This window comes from Oryctolagus cuniculus, chromosome 15, assembly GCF_964237555.1.
Source record: "Oryctolagus cuniculus chromosome 15, mOryCun1.1, whole genome shotgun sequence".
Classification (NCBI taxonomy): Eukaryota; Metazoa; Chordata; class Mammalia; order Lagomorpha; family Leporidae; genus Oryctolagus; species Oryctolagus cuniculus.
Genome location: NC_091446.1, coordinates 62,025,498 through 62,042,217, shown reverse-complemented (window position 1 = coordinate 62,042,217; position 16,720 = coordinate 62,025,498). Strand labels below are relative to the sequence as shown.

The 16,720-nt window shown below is 58.1% G+C and overlaps 1 protein-coding gene across 2 annotated transcripts in view; it reads right to left on the bottom strand.

Moving 5' to 3' along the window:
- PALD1 (phosphatase domain containing paladin 1) overlaps positions 1-16,426 on the bottom strand; it is a 58,601-nt gene extending 42,175 nt beyond the window's left edge. Inside the window, exon 1 of one of the 2 annotated variants that reach the window (XM_051823824.2) lies at positions 16,126-16,426. The gene's annotated coding sequence lies outside the window, so the exon portion shown is untranslated. Of the gene's footprint in view, positions 1-15,726; positions 16,001-16,125 lie in introns of those variants that run through there. The other variant, XM_051823822.2, reaches the window with a different exon arrangement.
- Positions 16,427-16,720: the final 294 nt, after the last annotated feature.

Sequence of the window (16,720 nt, the reverse complement as noted above, 5' to 3'; positions counted from 1 at the left end):
AGCCAGGTGCTTCTCCTGGTCTCCCATGGGGTGCAGGGCCCAAGCACTTGGGCCATCCTCCACTGCACTCCCGGGCCACAGCAGAGAGCTGGCCTGGAAGAGGGGCAACCGGGACAGAATCCGGTGCCCGGACTGGGACTAGGACCCAGTGTGCCGGCACCACAGGCAGAGGATTAGCCTATTGAGCCACAGCACCAGCCTCCGTTTTGGTTTCTAACATAGTAAACACTGGAATATGCATATAATCCCTTAAACACAAACTCTTTGGGGTCCTCAACTTGAAGAGTGTCAAGGTGAAAAGTCGACTAACAGCTGTGACTTAATCATTTTGCAGGTATAGACACTGAGGCACTGAGGTGTGTACAATGTATCTGAGGGCCACAGGGGGCCAGGCAGGGGAGCTTCCAAGTGCAAGCTCTTAACCTACATGCCCCCCACCCCATCCATCATTTGTTCCCAAGGCAGAATGCAGAAGGTTGAAAGCCGATAATGCCACAAGCAGAGCCCCAGAGCCCCAGACTGGCAGAAGACACGAGAAATAAGTCACCTTGGAGTGGGAAAGAACCTTCCATGCAAACTGCTAGAGGTAGAACACATTGAGGTGAATGCCAATAGCTCAGACCACACAAAAGTGGTTGCCTTTTGACCAATATGGAAAACCCATAAAGTTAAAAGGCAAATAACAAACCAGATATGCCCCAAGTGTTTTTATTAGTTATCATATGCGATATATGGTTTTTCCAAGGAGATGAGAAACTCAGCAGAGCTGCCCCTCAGTACTGCCGGGGGGCACTGGTTCCAGGATCCCTCCCTGGGATACCGAAATCCAGTGACACCCAAGTCCTCAAAGAAAATGCCATGGCATGCGCAGACAGAGCCTACAGGCATCCCCACTTCACATCCCCTCCAGATCACCTACAACCCCTAAGGCACTCACAGGCTCGGGAGCAGCTGCTACGCCACAACATTCAGGGAGCAATGGCAAGAACACACTCCACATTGCTGCAGCCCAGGATCCACGCTGCTTTCCGGATGGGGTCAACCCTGCTGTGGGCCGACTTCACAAACACTGTGGGCCAACTGCCTCTCGAGGATAAGAGAGACCAAAAACAGGGGGTGGGGTGGGAGAAAGGGGAGAGTATTGTGGGAGGGAGAGAGAGCCCAAGAGAAGAAAGAAACAGAGAAGGAATGCAGGTAGGGGCAGGTGGGCATCAGGCACAGTGGTCAGAACACCACTTTAGGATGCCTGCACCCCATATCAGAGTGCCTGGGTTCAAATTCCAGCTCCACTCCTGATTCCAGCTTCCTGGCCAGTGCAGACCCTGGGCGCAGCAGATGATGGCTCAGGCACAAAGTCCCTGGCCCCCGTATGGGAGACCTGGAGTGAGGTCTGGCTTTCAAATGGGGCCAGGCCCAGCCCAGCATTTGAGGAATAAACTATGGCATGGGAGATCTGTCTCTCTTGCTTTCTCTACCTTTAAAATAAATGTTTTTTTTAAAAAAGAGAAGAAATACAAATGGCCAATAAATGTGAAAAAAATTCAACCTAACTTGTAATTTAAAAATTAGAAACTAGGCAATTCCATGCACTGCCCACGCTCGTATTGGAGGTGAGGCAGGACGGCCCCCTGCCCCCAGCGCCAGCCCAGGTCCTAGGCGTGGACTCTCTCCGAGGCACCTGGCAGGGTACAAATGGCACAGCTCTCTGGAGGCCAATCTGGCAAGGACTCCAAACACCTTACAAATGTGCAGCACACGGACCCAGGATTCTTCTAGCAGCTTATTCAACAGAAATAAGCTATGGCCACAAAGGCGTTCAGTACAGCTTAGCTCACGGGAGTCATGTCAACAACACACAGCAACAGCAGCCCAGGTCCAGAGTGCCATGGGCGTCACTATGTGGTCACTGGCACAGCAGGAGCGGCAGATGACCGTCACTGATGGAACATGGAGGCGAGGAAGGCAACACAGGCAAACGCCCCGGGACCCCATCCTGCCAACTCAGAAGCAGCGACACCAGACAAGACACAGGAAGCCAGCCAGAGCACGGCGTGCCGCAGCAGGCGGGAGGCTCAGCGGTGCGGCTCAGGGGCTGCCGGCGGAATCACACACTGTGACCCGCTGGCCCCCACAGGGGCACTGCTTGGTAGATCCCTCAAGCCGTCTACACACCTGTGCCATGTGTACTCCACCGTGAATGCGAAACCTCAGCTTAGACAAAAGAACGAGGCAGCCGCTCATACCGGCACGGGAGACAGCCACTCGTTCATTTTTTGTAAAAGGCATCAAATGATTTCAGAGTTTCCTCCCATCAAGTAGCAGGGCAGCCCCTCACACGCAGGTGCACACACACTAGGAGACGCCTGCCAGGAGAACCCGCAGAGCACAGATGGGGCACCAGGGTCACGCCCAGGACGTGGGATGAGGGACGACCTTTCTCATCTTCCTGAATGTCTTCACTTTCCTTCCACAAACACATACCAGAGGAAGAACAAGATCTGCACAGGGCGGCCACTGATGCCAGTACCAGCGCCACACCCTGTGGGAGAGCAGCCCTCCTGGGGTGCCCGGCTAGCAGCACAAGGTTACAAGGACCGGGAAAACCAGGCTGACTGCCAGGCTGTGCCACGGCCTCCCAGCCTCCTTGCCTGGAGGGTGGCGAGGGGAGCACAAGGGCCCTGGTGCTCAGAGTGGTTCCCACAGGCAGGTACCTGGCTCCGCAGCAGGCAGGGAGCCCAGTGGGGATGAGTACCTGCCTCACCTCACATGGCCAGGCCCTCGGGCACCCTGGCCCACAGAGCCCTCCCTACCACGGCAGGGTGGTGCACAGGCCTGACCCCTCCCAGGCCTCAGTGTCCCCAGCAGCAAAAGGAGCTGGCTGGGCATTGCACTTGACCTCAAGTAGCCTCCCCCAGCCCCCACGCCCATCATTCCCATCAAAGCCCCCACAGTGGGGTGTGAAAGCAGGAAACCTACGCAGACAGGAAGTGACCTCGCCGGATGAATGACAGGCCCACATTCCATCAGGAACCCCCACCTGCCGCTGACCCGCAGGGTCATGGGAGCCAGAGGCCGGTGGGCACGTGGAGGCCAAGGAGGAAACAGGATTCAGTGCAGAAGGCCAGGCACACGGCAGGGAAGTGACTTCACTCCACAGTCTGTCCTCTTGGCTTCCGCTCCTGGCACGGGGCAGTTAACCCTGAGAGCACCACGCTCGTCCTACCACCCCTTGCGGCCCAGGAGGCAGCTGCATGAAGGAGCTTGCGGCAGAAGCTCGGGCCCAGTAGGGGGTACCCAGGCCTGGGAGGAGGGGCCCACTGACCACAGCCCAGGTACCGAGCGGCTCCATGCTGAGAAAGATTCGAGGAAACAGCCCCAAGCCCTGTGCCCGGAGAGGTGCCTGAGCCTGCCCCGGGATCAGGAGCTTAGAGCCCAGGCCAGGCTGGCAGGCAGCCCTGCACCCAGTCCTGGCTTCCAATGACTTGCTGCTCTGTGATCCTGGCCAAGTCGCTGAACTCCTCTGGGCCGGGCTCCTTTATCAGTACAATGAGACCATTATCGACACCCAGTTCACCGGGCTGTGGGGAGGACCGCACCTTGTGAATCTCCATGAATGCTTACTTCCATTCCCACCACCAGCTGACCTCCCTGGCTCAACCCTGAAGACGCGAGGTGCCTTTAACATGTGCTCTAAAGAACAATTACCACTTAAAAAGGAAGGAAGCCCTGACACAAACTACCAGGGGATGGACCCTGAGGACATTACGCTGAATGTCTGAATAAGCCAGGCACAAAATGCCTGGACGCCCAGCTCGGCCTCCTGACTCCAGCCTCTTGCTACTGCACACTCTGGGAGGCAGCAGGCGATGGCTCAAGTGCATGGGCCCCTGCCATCCACACGGGAGACCTGGACTGCATTCCTGGCTCCTGGCTTCGGCCCGGCCCAGCCCAGCCTCTGCTGCTGCAGCCATTTGGGAAGTGAACAACTGGATGGAAGCATGCTCACTTGCTTGCTCTCTCAAATACATAAATATTCTGAAGTACAACCACTGCAAGATTCCACCCCTGGAGCCGGCACTGTGGTGCAGTAAGTTAAACCTCCACCTGTGGCACCGGCATCCCATATGGGCACCAGTTCTAGTCCCAGCTGCTCCTCTTCCGATCCGGCTCTCTGCTGTGGCCTGGGAAAGCAGTAGGAGATTGCCCAAGTCCTTGGACCCCTGCACCTGCATGGGAGACTGGGAAGAAGCACCTGGCTCCTAGCTTTGGACTGGCGCAGCTCCAGCCGTTACAGCCACTTGGGGAGTGAACCAACAGAAGGAAGACCTTTCTTTCGCACGCTCTCTCTCTCTCTCTGTAACTCTACCTCTCAAATAAATAAATTAAAAAAAAAATCTTCAGCCAGCGCCGCGGCTCACTAGGCTAATCCTCCGCCTGCGGCGCCGGCACTCCAGGTTCTAGTCCCGGTCGGGGCGCCGGATTCTGTCCCGGTTGTTCCTCTTCCAGTCCAGCTCTCTGCTGTGGCCCAGGAGTGCAGAGGAAGATGGCCCAGGTCCCTGGGCCCTGCACCAGCATGGAAGACCAGGAAAAGCACCTGGCTCCTGGCTTCAGATCGGTGCAGCGCACTGGCCGTAGCAGCCATTTGGGGGGGGAGCCAATGGAAAAGGAAGACCTTTCTCTCTGTCTGTCTCTCTCTCACTGTCCACTCTGCCTGTCAAAAAAAAAAAAATCTTAAAAAAAAAATTCCACTCCTATGCAGTCCCTGGAGAACTCAAATTCACAGAGACAGGAAGCAGAAGGGCGGTCCCCGGGGTCTTCAGGCAGGGGAGAAGTTGGTGCTTACTGGGCAGGGAGTGTCGGGTGGAGAGGAGCAAAGAGCTCTGGCTCCTCCCCATCTCTCCCCAGCAGCCAACGCACAAGAGGCAAGCATCTGGCCTCCATCTCTGGGGCCAGGGATGTGGGAGGAGGAGACTGCTGAGCAGTGGGCATGCACGGTGCCCTGAGACCCGGAACACGACCCTCCAGGGGCCCCCTGACTCTTAGCCTGAGTGTGGGAAGTGGGTGGGACTTGGCAGGGAGTCAGAGAGGCTGAGCGGCCACGTGACGGTGGGCAAGTCTCTTCCCCCTCAGGTCTCTCCGAAGTACGGCGAGGATCTGCCCTTGGGCACACCGCCCGGGGAAGGCAGTGAGAACGGTCATGGGAAGACACAGCAGTGTACGGCACAGGCGTCCACAACGCCAAACACCAGAAACAGCACGAAGGTCCCACCACGCGGAAAAAAATGAGCAAACGGCCATCTGACCACACGTGGAACACCACACAACGACGAAAAGGAGCAGCTGATAGTGACACAGCCGTGGGGACTTGCAGTGCCTGTGTGCCGCGGAAGCAGCCAGACGGAGCAGCTCTGACTGCACAGTCCACTGAAGTGAAGTTCAGCGCAGGCAGACTGCTGGGGGAGGCAAGCAGAGGGCGGCCGCCTGCAGGGGTGGCAGGTCAGGAGCACAGGGACCCCTGAAGGGCACAGAGCTGGTCCGCACCCTGAGCGAGTGGTGGGGCACCACCCACTCAGGTGACAACTCATCGAGCAGCGCCCCGAGTCACGCCTGAGAAGCACAGTTCAACCTGGAGAACCCAAAGGAATCAGTGACTCGAACTCAGCCCCCTGGGAGCGGTAAGGGCCCAGTGGTAGGCAAGGACGCAGGTCAGCAGTCAGGACTGCGGCTCAAGTCCAAGCGCACCCTCCAATGGGGCATTTTCTTGGCTTTTTTTGTTTCTTATCAGAGCTTATTATAAAAGTAATTTAGACTTATCATCACCGGACAAAGACTGATAAAGGTTATTTCTTTCCATCCCCCTGCAAGTCCGTCTTTTTTTGTAAATATTTATTTATTTATTTGAAAGGCAGAGTTAAGAGAGAGGAGAAACACAAGAACGAGATCTTCCATCTATGGGTTCACTCCCCAAATGGCCATAAAAGCCAGAGCTGCGCTGATCTGAAGCCAGGAGCTTCTTCCGGGTCTCCCACGTGGGTGCAGAGGCCCAAGGACTTGGGTCATCTTCCACTGCTTTTCCAGGCACATTAGCAGGGAGCTGAACTGGAAGTAGAACAGCCAGGGCACAAACCGGCGCCCACATGAGATGCCGGCATCACAGGCAGTAGCTTAACCCATTAGGCCACAGCACTGGCCCCCAAGCCCACCTCTTAAGCTTCATTTTATAAGAGGCTTTTTCCCTTAACAAGAAAATACAAACATACTTCACACCCCAGCCAATACATGTGACTTCATCCCTGCCTGGTTCGTTGTTGTTATTCCAGAAGCAGAGAGACAGGAGATAGAGCTTCCCTCTGCTGGTTCACTCCCCAAATGCCCTCGATTACTGGGTCGGAGCTGGACCTGGACTGAAGCCAGGGGCTGGAAACTCAACTCAGGTCTCCTGTGTGGATGGCAGGAACCCAACTACCTGAGCCACCGCTGCTGCCTCCCAGAGTCTGCATGTGTTGGAAGCAGAGTCGGGACTCAGAGACAGGTATCAACCCTGGGCACTCCAATATGGGGCACAGGCATCTTTTATTATACCATCATCATCATCACTTAAAATGCAAAGAGGCAGAGGCTGAGAGAGACTGAGAGTAAAAGGGATGGGGGAGACAGACAGAAATCTCCCATCTGCTGGTTCACTTCCCAAATGCCTGCAACACCGGAGCTGAGTCCAGCTGAAGCCAGAAACTAGGAACTCAATCCAGGTCTCCCATGTGGGTGCAGGGACTCACCTGCTGCTTCCCAGAGTACACTCTAGCAGGAAGCAGGCCATGAACCCAGGTGCTCCAAGCAGGGGCTTGACTGTTGCGCCAAGCCCTCCCCTGATGGGACACAGGCATCTTCCCAGCATCTTCAATCTCCAGGTGGCTCCACCCCATTTAATGGGGCATGCCTGTTTTATGTTATCACCACTCATTCAATGACAAGCTACTACTGACTGTCAACCAGATGGGCATGGTCCTGGCCCCTCTTGGAGCACCCATGCCAACTAGAGAGGGAGGGAGAAAGGCAGCAGAGAAACACAACAGCGATACATTGTACGCACTGTGCACTTGTGCACCTGCGCACCTGGCTACAAGGGGCCCACACGCTGAGAAGGAAAATGCCACATTGTAGATCTGATCATCACAGGCCTAGGCTGACACACCAAGAACAAGAAGGCCAGACCATGGGAAAAAAAAAAAAAAAAAAAAAAAAAAAAAAAAAAACAACCTGGCCAAGCAGCGGGCACAGCATGCACAAATGTCCTGAGGTGGGGAGGAACAGAGAACCAAGAGGAGACAGTGTGGCCTCGGTTCCCCGCCACAGGCTGCCCTGAGATCCTGGTGCCCATGGCCCGGCATCCTGGCGGGCTTCTCCAGGACAGGCTACAGCATTCTGAATGCTGAGAACCGAGGGCCTGTGCGTAGACACGGCCCCGTCACTCTTCCAAAAAGCTGCAGCGTTTCACACAGCAAGCAACGCCGTGTGGGAGGGCGGGTTTCCCCACATCCTCATGGCTTCAAGACGCTATCGATCTGCTCCGTCTGCCCCTGTGAAAGCGCCCCACTTCCTCGTCTGTGGAGCGGGAAAATTGCCCTTCCTCATCCGGCGGGGGAGGGGGACTAGCAGGAAGCAGGAGTGGAGGGTAGAACCAGGAACCAGACCAAAAGGCATCCCACGTGGCCACTGCACCAAATGCAGGCCCCTCCACCTAATGTTTTACCTTTTTTTTTTAATAGACTTAATCTTTTTAAAAGGTTTTTATTTATTTTTATTTATTTGAAAGGCAAAGACACAGAAACAGAGAGCCTCTCATCCACTGGTTCACTCCCTAAATGTCTACAACAGCCAGGGCCAGACCCCAGGTCAAAGTCAGGATCTGGGAACTCAGTCTAGGTCTCCCATGTGGTCACCAGGGAGCCGACCAGGTGCACACGAACAGGAAGCCGGGATCAAGAACAGAGCCGAGAGAGCAGAGCCGGACTCTGCAGCTGCTGCATCCCAAGCAGTACCGTGAATGATGTGCCAAATGCCTACCCTCGCTCTGACTTCTGTGTTCTCACAAGGTCACCTGAGCTGCTGGCTTGGAAGGGCCAGTTAGGCGACAAGGGCAGAACCAGCACACCTGTCAGAGTCCACCTGGGATGCTTGGGCTGGCAGAGCAGGACAGGCAGGGAAACAGCTGCGACCTGGTGATGCATCGTTTGGGAAGTGAGAAAGACAGGGGGGCCATGGACCACCCTGAGGCGTCGGGCCAGAACCACCAGACGGATGGGGGTGGTGGAGGGGGAGCAGGAGCACAGTGAGGACGGGACACGCAGACCTGAAGGCCACGGCCTCCACCCCTGCTGCCAGCTCAGAAAGAAGCCCAGGCCCTGCTGACTCCACAGAGAAGGGGGAACTGGTCCCGGGGCTCGCACGGAGGCTCTGGCAAGCAACACAGAGACAGAGAGGGAAGAAGGGGTCAGACAGGAAGTCTGCGAGCTCCGCTGCCTCGCCAGACTCTACTGCCCCAGCTCCCAGACCACGGTCAAGGCTGGGCTGCTCACAGGCCCTCAGCACGGGTGGGGAAACTGAGGGAGTGGTGCCTCGTCAGAAGCCAGAAAGCACCGGCTGGGCCCAGACAGTGGGGCAGGCAGCCAGTGGGCCGTGTGGCTCCTACAGCCCCCTGCTGCCACCCTCAAACCTGCACTGTGCGGTGTGGCCCAGTGTCCCCAGGAATCCTAAGAAGTGACACAGGACTCTGGGTTTCCAGAGCTGAGGACATAACACAGTTCAGACTGCACAGACACCTGTGAGCTCTTTTTAAAAAAAAAAATGGGACACAATTCACCTACCATAAAAGTCACTCTTTAAAGCAGACAACTCACAGGTTTTTCAGCCAATTCACAAAGCTGCGCACTCCTCACCTCTGTATAATCCCAGAACATGCGACTCAGAAACTTCAACACAGAACTGTTGTCTAACCAGGCAAGCCTACCCGTCAGCGTACACCCAAGAGAACAGGCACAAGAACCCAAGCAAATTCTTCTACCAGGAGCTATCATGGGGCCGGTGCTGCAGCATAGCAGGTAAAGCTGCTGCCTGCAATGCTGGCATCCCATATGGGGGCCGGTTCGAGTCCCGGCTGCTCCACTTCCAATCCAGTTCTCTGCTATGGCTGGGAAAGCAGTAGAAGATGGCCCAAGTCCTTGGGCCCCTGCACCCTCATGGGAGACCCGGAAGAAGCTCCTGGCTCCTGGCTTCAGATCGGTGCAGCTCCAGCCATTGTGGCCATCTGGAGAGTGAACCAGCAGATGGGAGATCTCTGTCTCTCTCTGTAACTCTGCCTTTCAAGTAAAATAAATAAATCTTTAAAAAAAATAAAGTGTACAATTCATCTTTCAGATAACTTTCTGTTCTGTGAATTTCAAAAGCAAAGCAAGGAGAGAATTCCCTGGCCACCTGAATGACCACCCCCTGAGCACGCCAAGCCATGCAGTTTTGGGCTCAAGTTTGTTCCTGTGTTTATGATCCAGTTCCCTCTCTGTGAAGGCCAAATGCCATCATCACACACAGCACAAGGAGGTCATGGCTCAGATAGGGAAGGGGGTAGAGAGAGAACTGAGCCACCCACAGCCTGTGGCAGCCAATGCCCAGCCTCTTAGACGCCCGGCCTTGTTCACGTTGACAACATCTGTGTGGATTGAGCAAAGCCCTTCTCTGTGCCAAGTTCCTGATTCCTACAAGCAGTGGGTTAGAGCCACTTTACGCAGACTGCAATGACACCAGTCTTCTGCTCTTACCTCCCAATAGTACAGCCTTCCTGCCATCAAATGATGCCCCGTGAAGACAGGCACCTGTGGGCAAATGGTGGAACCCTGACAAAATTATTATACTATTCTGCAGCAGGTGCAGGGAACTGAGAAGACCTTTTATAAAGATAACTATTTTAGGGGCCATGGCTGTGGTGTAGCAGGTAAAGCTGCTGCCTGCAGTGCCAGCACCCTATATGGGCACCAGTCTGAGTCCTGGCTGCTCCACGTCCAATCCAGCTCTCTGCTGTGGCCTGGGAAAGCAGGAGATGGCCCAAATGCTTGGTCCCCTTCACCCATGTAGGAGACCTGGAAGAAGCTCCTGGCTCCTGGCTCCTGATAGTGCAGCTCCGGCTGTTTTGGCCAATTGGGGAGTGAACCAGCAGATGGAAGACCTCTCTCTCTCTCTCTCTCTCTCTCTCTCTCTCTGCTTCTCTCTCTCTCTCCTTCTCTCTCTGTGTGTAAATCTGACTTTCAAATAAATTAATTTAATTAATCTTTATAATAAAAAAAAAGAATGCTTTGGAACTTCATAGCGCTGGCGGTTGCACAACACTGTGGTTGTGCTGAACACCACTGAACTGAGCGCTTTAATGGTTATCTTTAAGCTAAGTGAATTTCTTCTAAAAACCGTTTTAAAGGTAGATGGGGGCCAGCGCCGTGGCTCACTTGGCTAATCCTCCGCCTGCGGCGCTGGCAACCCGGGTTCTAGTCCCAGTTGGGGCGCCAGGTACTAGTCCCAGTTGCTCCTCTTCCAGTCCAGCTCTCTGCTGTGGCCCGGGAGGGCAGTGGAGGATGGCCCAAGTGCTTGGTTCCCTGCACCCGCATGGGAGACTGGGAAGAGGCACCTGGCTCCTGGCTTCGGATCGGCGCAGAGCTGGCCGTAGTGGCCATTAGGGGAGTGAACCAACGGAAGGAAGACCTTTCTTTCTCTCTCTCTCTCTCTCTCTCTCTCTCTCTCACTGTCTATAACTCTCTCTCACTAACTCTGCCTGTCAAAAAAAAAAGAAAGAAAGAAAAGGTAAATGGAGAAAAAAATGATGCCCACTTTGCAGGTGAGAAAACTGGGCTCGAAGGGAACAGTCAACAATACAGGCCAGGGCATGTTCACCAGCTGCCCCAGGCCCAAGGCCCCCCGGGACTGCACAGCTCCAGTGTTAGCTCCAGGGAGGGCCCCCCTCTCTGGGCATCCAGAAACCAGAACTGTCCATCAGTTCTGGCTTGGAGTGAGCAAGGCCCAGCTGCGCCTGCAGGTCACTCCCAAAGTCCAGACGCCCTACCACCGCCCAGGCAGCCTGGCAGCAGGGAGTGAGCCGCCATCCGGAGGGTGCTGGAAGGCAGGCTGACCCATCACACACAGCAGGCTGGAGCAGGCCTTCTGGGCCCTGCCGACCAGACTCCTGGGGCACCAGTGGGGAGCTGCCCCTGGGGAGAGAAGGGGGTCTGCACCCCCACCAGGGGTCCCAGCCACTACAGGGCAGCAAAGGGGATAGATCCGTCGTACTCGGTGGCCAGCAGGAAATGGTTAATCCCTTCCTGATGTTCTCCAGTCCCAGGAAAAGGAAAGGGGAGGAGAAGTGCCCCTCCCACTTTCTAAACAGAAGCTTCAAAAGAAGTGTCCCTGTCCCCCTCCCCTCCGGGAAGGCCCGGCCAGACAGGCAGGGCCTGGTGCTCAGCAGGAACAGAGGCTGCCTGGGCCCCAGGACATCGGAGGGCACCCACCACCCTCCCCCTGCAAAGCCCCCACCCAGAGTCTTGGCAGTGGGGCCGTTTCCCTGGGGGACTCACGGCCCTCCCTGTTCCTGGAACTCACAAAAGCCCCAGCTCCCTGGAAGCCAGCAAGGTCGGGGGCAGCGCACCCAGAGCCTTTGGGAGGCTCCCGTGCAGGTGTCCCCGACGCCCCACGTCTCTTGCATTAGCGCCCCAGCTCCAGCCCAGGTGCGGACGTCCCAGGAAGCACATGGCACACCCCCGGAGAGCTGTCACCGTGCACAGGCCCTCTTTCTGCTGGGGAGCCTTCCCTCCCCAGGTGAACGCCAGGTGATCCTGTGAAGCCCACAGACAAGCCCCACCCCACCCCACCCCCACCCCCACCCCCGTGCTAACACAGACCCTATCATGGCAGCGCCTGGCTCACCGGCCAGCAGAGGCCGACTCTAATCCACCTTTGGATCCCCCGTGCCTCACACCAAACGCAGGGCCAAGAAAGTCCAAGGACCTAGGAAAGGATGCCACCCAGGTACCCTCCTACCACGTGGCACTGCACGCGCACCCTGGCCACCCCGTCTCCTGCTCAGACAGCCCTGGCTGTAAGAACAGCAACAGCGCCGGGTGCTTCCTGTGCCCATCCTAGGAGCCGCCGCCCGCACACATCATCTCCCCTCATCCCTGAGTTCAATGAGGAGCTTCCATCAGGAACCCTGCTGCTCAATGGAATCGGGGCACAGAGGGGCTACGGTTGCTGCCCAGGGCCACAGAGCCTGCGGGAGAGGGAGCATGGGGTCGCTTCCTGAGCCAGGGCAGGAAGACGGTCAGGGCAGTGGTCAGGACAAGTCCTGACTGGGGGACGAAGGTAGCATCACAAAGGCCAGTGCTCGCCCACCTTTTCTCTTCCTGGACCCCCGCCCAAGGCCTAGGAAGGGGTGCAGAGCCTCCTCCCAGACCGCGCCTGCTGCTCCAGGCCCGTGGCCGCGCCAAAACGTGGAAAGCCCCTGTCCTGTGCGCGCGCCTGGGCCGGGCCAGGGGGGTGCTGCCCTGCTGGGAGGCAGAGCCATGATTTGGGGCTATTCTTAGCAAACCACTGGCTCCCCTCCCAGAGGCCCAGCCTTCCATCCACCCTGCCTGCGGGGAGGCGGGGGAGGGTGGCCCCAGGGCTAAGCAGGGGCTGATGGGCAGCACAGAAGGGAACCAAGCTCCCTAGCTCTCCTCCCAGGCGTCCCCAGGGCCCTGTCCCCAGCTGCTGAGGACGTTCTGGGGAGTGCTGGCCACGGACAGGGCCCCTGACCCAAGCCCCACACTGGCCGCACACTCACTCTGTCAGGCACTGGGTCACACGCTGGCCACTGGTTTTCTCCCTTCTAACCCTCCCAATATCCCCAAGGACTAGGGGTTCCTGGCCCCTCTTTAAAGATGAGGCAATGGACCTTACGTAACTTGCAGAAGGTCACACAGAGTTGGTGTCACGCTCTGTCTAGAATCTGGGCTGCTGCCCGGTTGCCAAGCTGGGCAGAGGAGACCCGACCACAGCCAGGAGCGGTGGGAGCGGGGGTGGCTGAGCTGACCACAGTAGAGGGCGCGGCCCTCATCACAGACCCAGTCCCATGGTGGCTCTTCCTCTCCCCACCCCCAGCAAGGACCCCCAGGCTTGGGTGTAGAAGGAAAATCCCACAGCCAGTACGCCCTGAATCTGAGAGGCAAAAAACAGTTGGAATGGGGGTCGGCATTATGGCGCAGCAGGTTAGACTACCATCTACAATGTCAGCATCTCATACAGGCACTGGTTCAAGTCCCAGCTGGTCTGCTTCTGATCCAGTTCCCTGTGAAAGGCCTGGGAGAGCAGCAGAGGATGAGCCCAAGTGCTTGGGCCCCTGCACCCATGTGGGAGAACCAGATGAAGCTCCTGGCTCCTGCCTGGCCCAAGTCCCAGCCATTGTGCCCATCTGAGAATGAACCAGAGGACAGAACACCTCTCTCTCTCTCTCTCTCTCTAACTCTGCCTTTCAAATAAATAAAATAAATCCTTTTTTTAAAAAAAAATGAATAGTCGTAGAGTACCCAGACCACACAACCTCACTTCTGGAAACTTCTGAAAACACTAGGAAGATGAAAAATCAAAGGCTCATGAAACAGCCCTGCAGCTCAGTAAGCAGAGGACTCGGAGGGGAAAACACAAGACACGGAGCACATGGGGACCCTCAACCCCCATGTGGGAGTCTACACATGAAGCCCCAGCACACAGCACCAGTACCACCACCACCCCAAACAGGACAACCTCGGGGCACACTGGGGGGTCCACAGCCGACTCTACCTCTGCTCAAGTCCTGGACCCAATTCTGTGCTCCACGTCTTATATCTGTCAGTGTCGGCTCAAGTCCATGTCTATGCTCCATGGGTCCACCTCTGCCTGTCCACTGCCGTGTCTGCCCCTTCCATGAGAGGATTCCAATCCCAGTGATGGTACAGACTTGTCTATACCAGAGTCCATGGCCCACAGGTGGTTCATGTTTGCGTCCCTGGGTTGCTGGCCCACCTCCGTTGTCCTGCTGTGTCTCTGCTCAAGCACAGAACCTTCTACGTCTCTGCCCCCACAGCCACAAAGCTGATCGTGCACAGGCATCTCTGCCCACACAGGCACCCCCCACCTGTGCCTGGGTAACCAGGGTGGCGGTGTGTGCCACCTGCTTGGGGGCGGCTGCGTGAGCTGGCTCAGGTTCTCATGTCAGCCGTGGGCATCAAGGTGAGCTCAGCACATCTCGAAGCCAGCACAGGGCCCAAGGCCACAGGCAGGGCCACATCGCCACCTCCAGAAAAGCAGGAACCTGCCAAGATGGCAGAGCCCCAAAAATAGCAGAACCTCACGGAGGCGAGGCCAGAACTGCCTGAGGCGCCACCCACCTCCAGCCAGCCAGGCCCCCATCTGCCTGTCCCCAGATCCGACCATCATCTGGGGCCTGTCTGCACTCACAGGAAACCATGTCTGGCTCAGGGCCTCCCAGCCCCACCCAAACCCCTGGTGATGGAGAAAGGAAGTGAGAACTTCCTTCCCCTCCTCTCTGAACCTCCTGCCAGGCTAGCTGGAGACTCTAAACCTCAGGGCAGGTGGGAGAGTCCCATGCCCAGCCTGACCCAAGAAAACCAACCTGGGCATAGGTACAGGACAATCTGCCCAGCCCTCCTGCTAGGCCCTGCCCTAGGAGGTGGCAAGAGCCCCTGGATACCAGCAGGGTAACAGGAGGGTGAGAACAGAACTGGAACCGGAGACATAGCTGCTGGCTAGCCTGAGAACCAAACCCCAGCTCCTCTAGCGACCTCCACGTAGCAATCAATTGTGGGTAGCCTCGCGGCATTTCCATGGCTACCAGTCTAGGACTGGGAAGGAAAACCGCATCTCTGCCAATTTTCTGTTCACGTCCTGTCCTCCCCACTGGGGCTGGGCTGCATGAGGCAGAACCTTCCTGGGCCACCCCCCAGTGCCTGGTGTCTAACAGGTGCTCCGTCCCTGGAATCAGGTTGCTCGCCCAGAAGCCAAGGAGTTGGAACCCGGACCCCTGGCTGGGAGAAGAGAGAAGCCCGTTCGCTTCCTGAAGTCGGAGAGCTTTCTTCCATCCTGCCTCCCCAGGACAAGAGATGCTCCAACCACCAGGACCACAGGAAGACCCCCCCCCCAGCCCTCCCCTCCATTCACCACACTCTGACAAGTCGCTGCCTTCCAGGAAAACTAGACTCTCCCAGGACAGCTAGACTCACAAAGAGGGCCTGATGGGGCCAAGAATCTGAGCCGGTGCCTACTGGAACCCCAGGACTCATCCTACGGTCTGCGGGTTTCAGGCGCCCTAGAGATAAGTCCAGGGACCCCATCTCTGGATCACAAGACGGACCCCCTTCCTGAACCGCCCGTGCTCCCAGGCCTGGGATACAGAGCCAGGGTGGCGCCAGCGCATGTCCACCCCAGGCCGAGAGCTACCTCAGGAGAGGGGACAGCCCAGACCCCGACGTACACAACCCCCCAGTGACTGCTCTCGGCTGGGTCAGTGAGGTCCCTCTTGGCTCCCAGGCACCAGTCCGATTGTTCCTGGGGTGGAGACCCAGGATCCCTCCTCTTGGAGCCCGGCGAGTGGGTGGTCAGAGCTGCCCCGGGCCGGATCTGCTCTCCCCTCGCCAGTCCCGGGCCCGGACGCGTCGGTACCTGCCAGCCCGCGGCTCCGGGGGGCATCCGTGCTCCTGCGGCCAGCGCGCTGCGCTCGCACTGCGGGCGCCGAGTCGGGCAGCGGCAGGGCGCGCCCAGCACGGGCTACGGCTCGCTCCTCCCAACGTCCCTGGCCCATCCGCGGGCAGAGGCGGCTCCGGAGGCGGGCAGGCCGGGCCCACCAGGCGAGGCCAAGAGAACTGCAGCCCGCGCGCGCCGGCGATGAGAGCTGCGCGCCCGGCCCGTGCGCGCCGCGCCGCTCCCCCGCGCCCGCGTCCCCCACGCCAAGGGGCGGACCCGGCCCGGCCGCCAATCACCGCGCCCGCCGCCGCCCGGCCCGCGGGAGCCGGGGCCTCACCGCCGCGGGGGCGGGGGGCTCGGATTTAAAGACACACTCACCCGAGCCCCACGCCGCTCGGCAGCCGGGAGCCCCGCTCCGACGGGCAGGGAACTGCGGCCCCGCCCCCCTGGCCCGCTTCCTCCCTCCGCTGGAAGGAAAAGTTTGGGGCGGGGGCGTCTGCCCGGGAAGCCAGTTCCTCTTCCCTTGTTATGAGCCGGGCTCCTTCTGGAAGACGCGCGACCCAATGTCCAGCCTCGCTGGCTGCAGGACACGGGTGTCCGCGGCGCCACACCCCTCCCGGACTGTAGCTCCCCGGGGGATCCGCAGGCCGGGCTTCCCTCGCCCCTCTGCTTTCTAACACCAGGCCGAGGCTCGGCAGACCCGAGATTCCGGAGCCGGCTACCCTGGGCCGTGCACTCTGAACCTGGCGGTGGCCCTCCCTGGGGTGTCAAAGAGCGAGTCCGGGAAGAGCGCGCCGTGCGCTCTACGGCGGCTTCTCCCCAGCCTTAGTTTCCCGGGGAAACGCGCCCCGCAGCCCCGGACACAGGGGAAACAGCAGAGCCACCGTCGTGTAGGTAGGGTCCTCTGCCCCCACCCCCACAGCGCCAGGCGGCGCTGCGCACCGGGGCCCCCCCCCCGCCCCGGAGCCGCTCT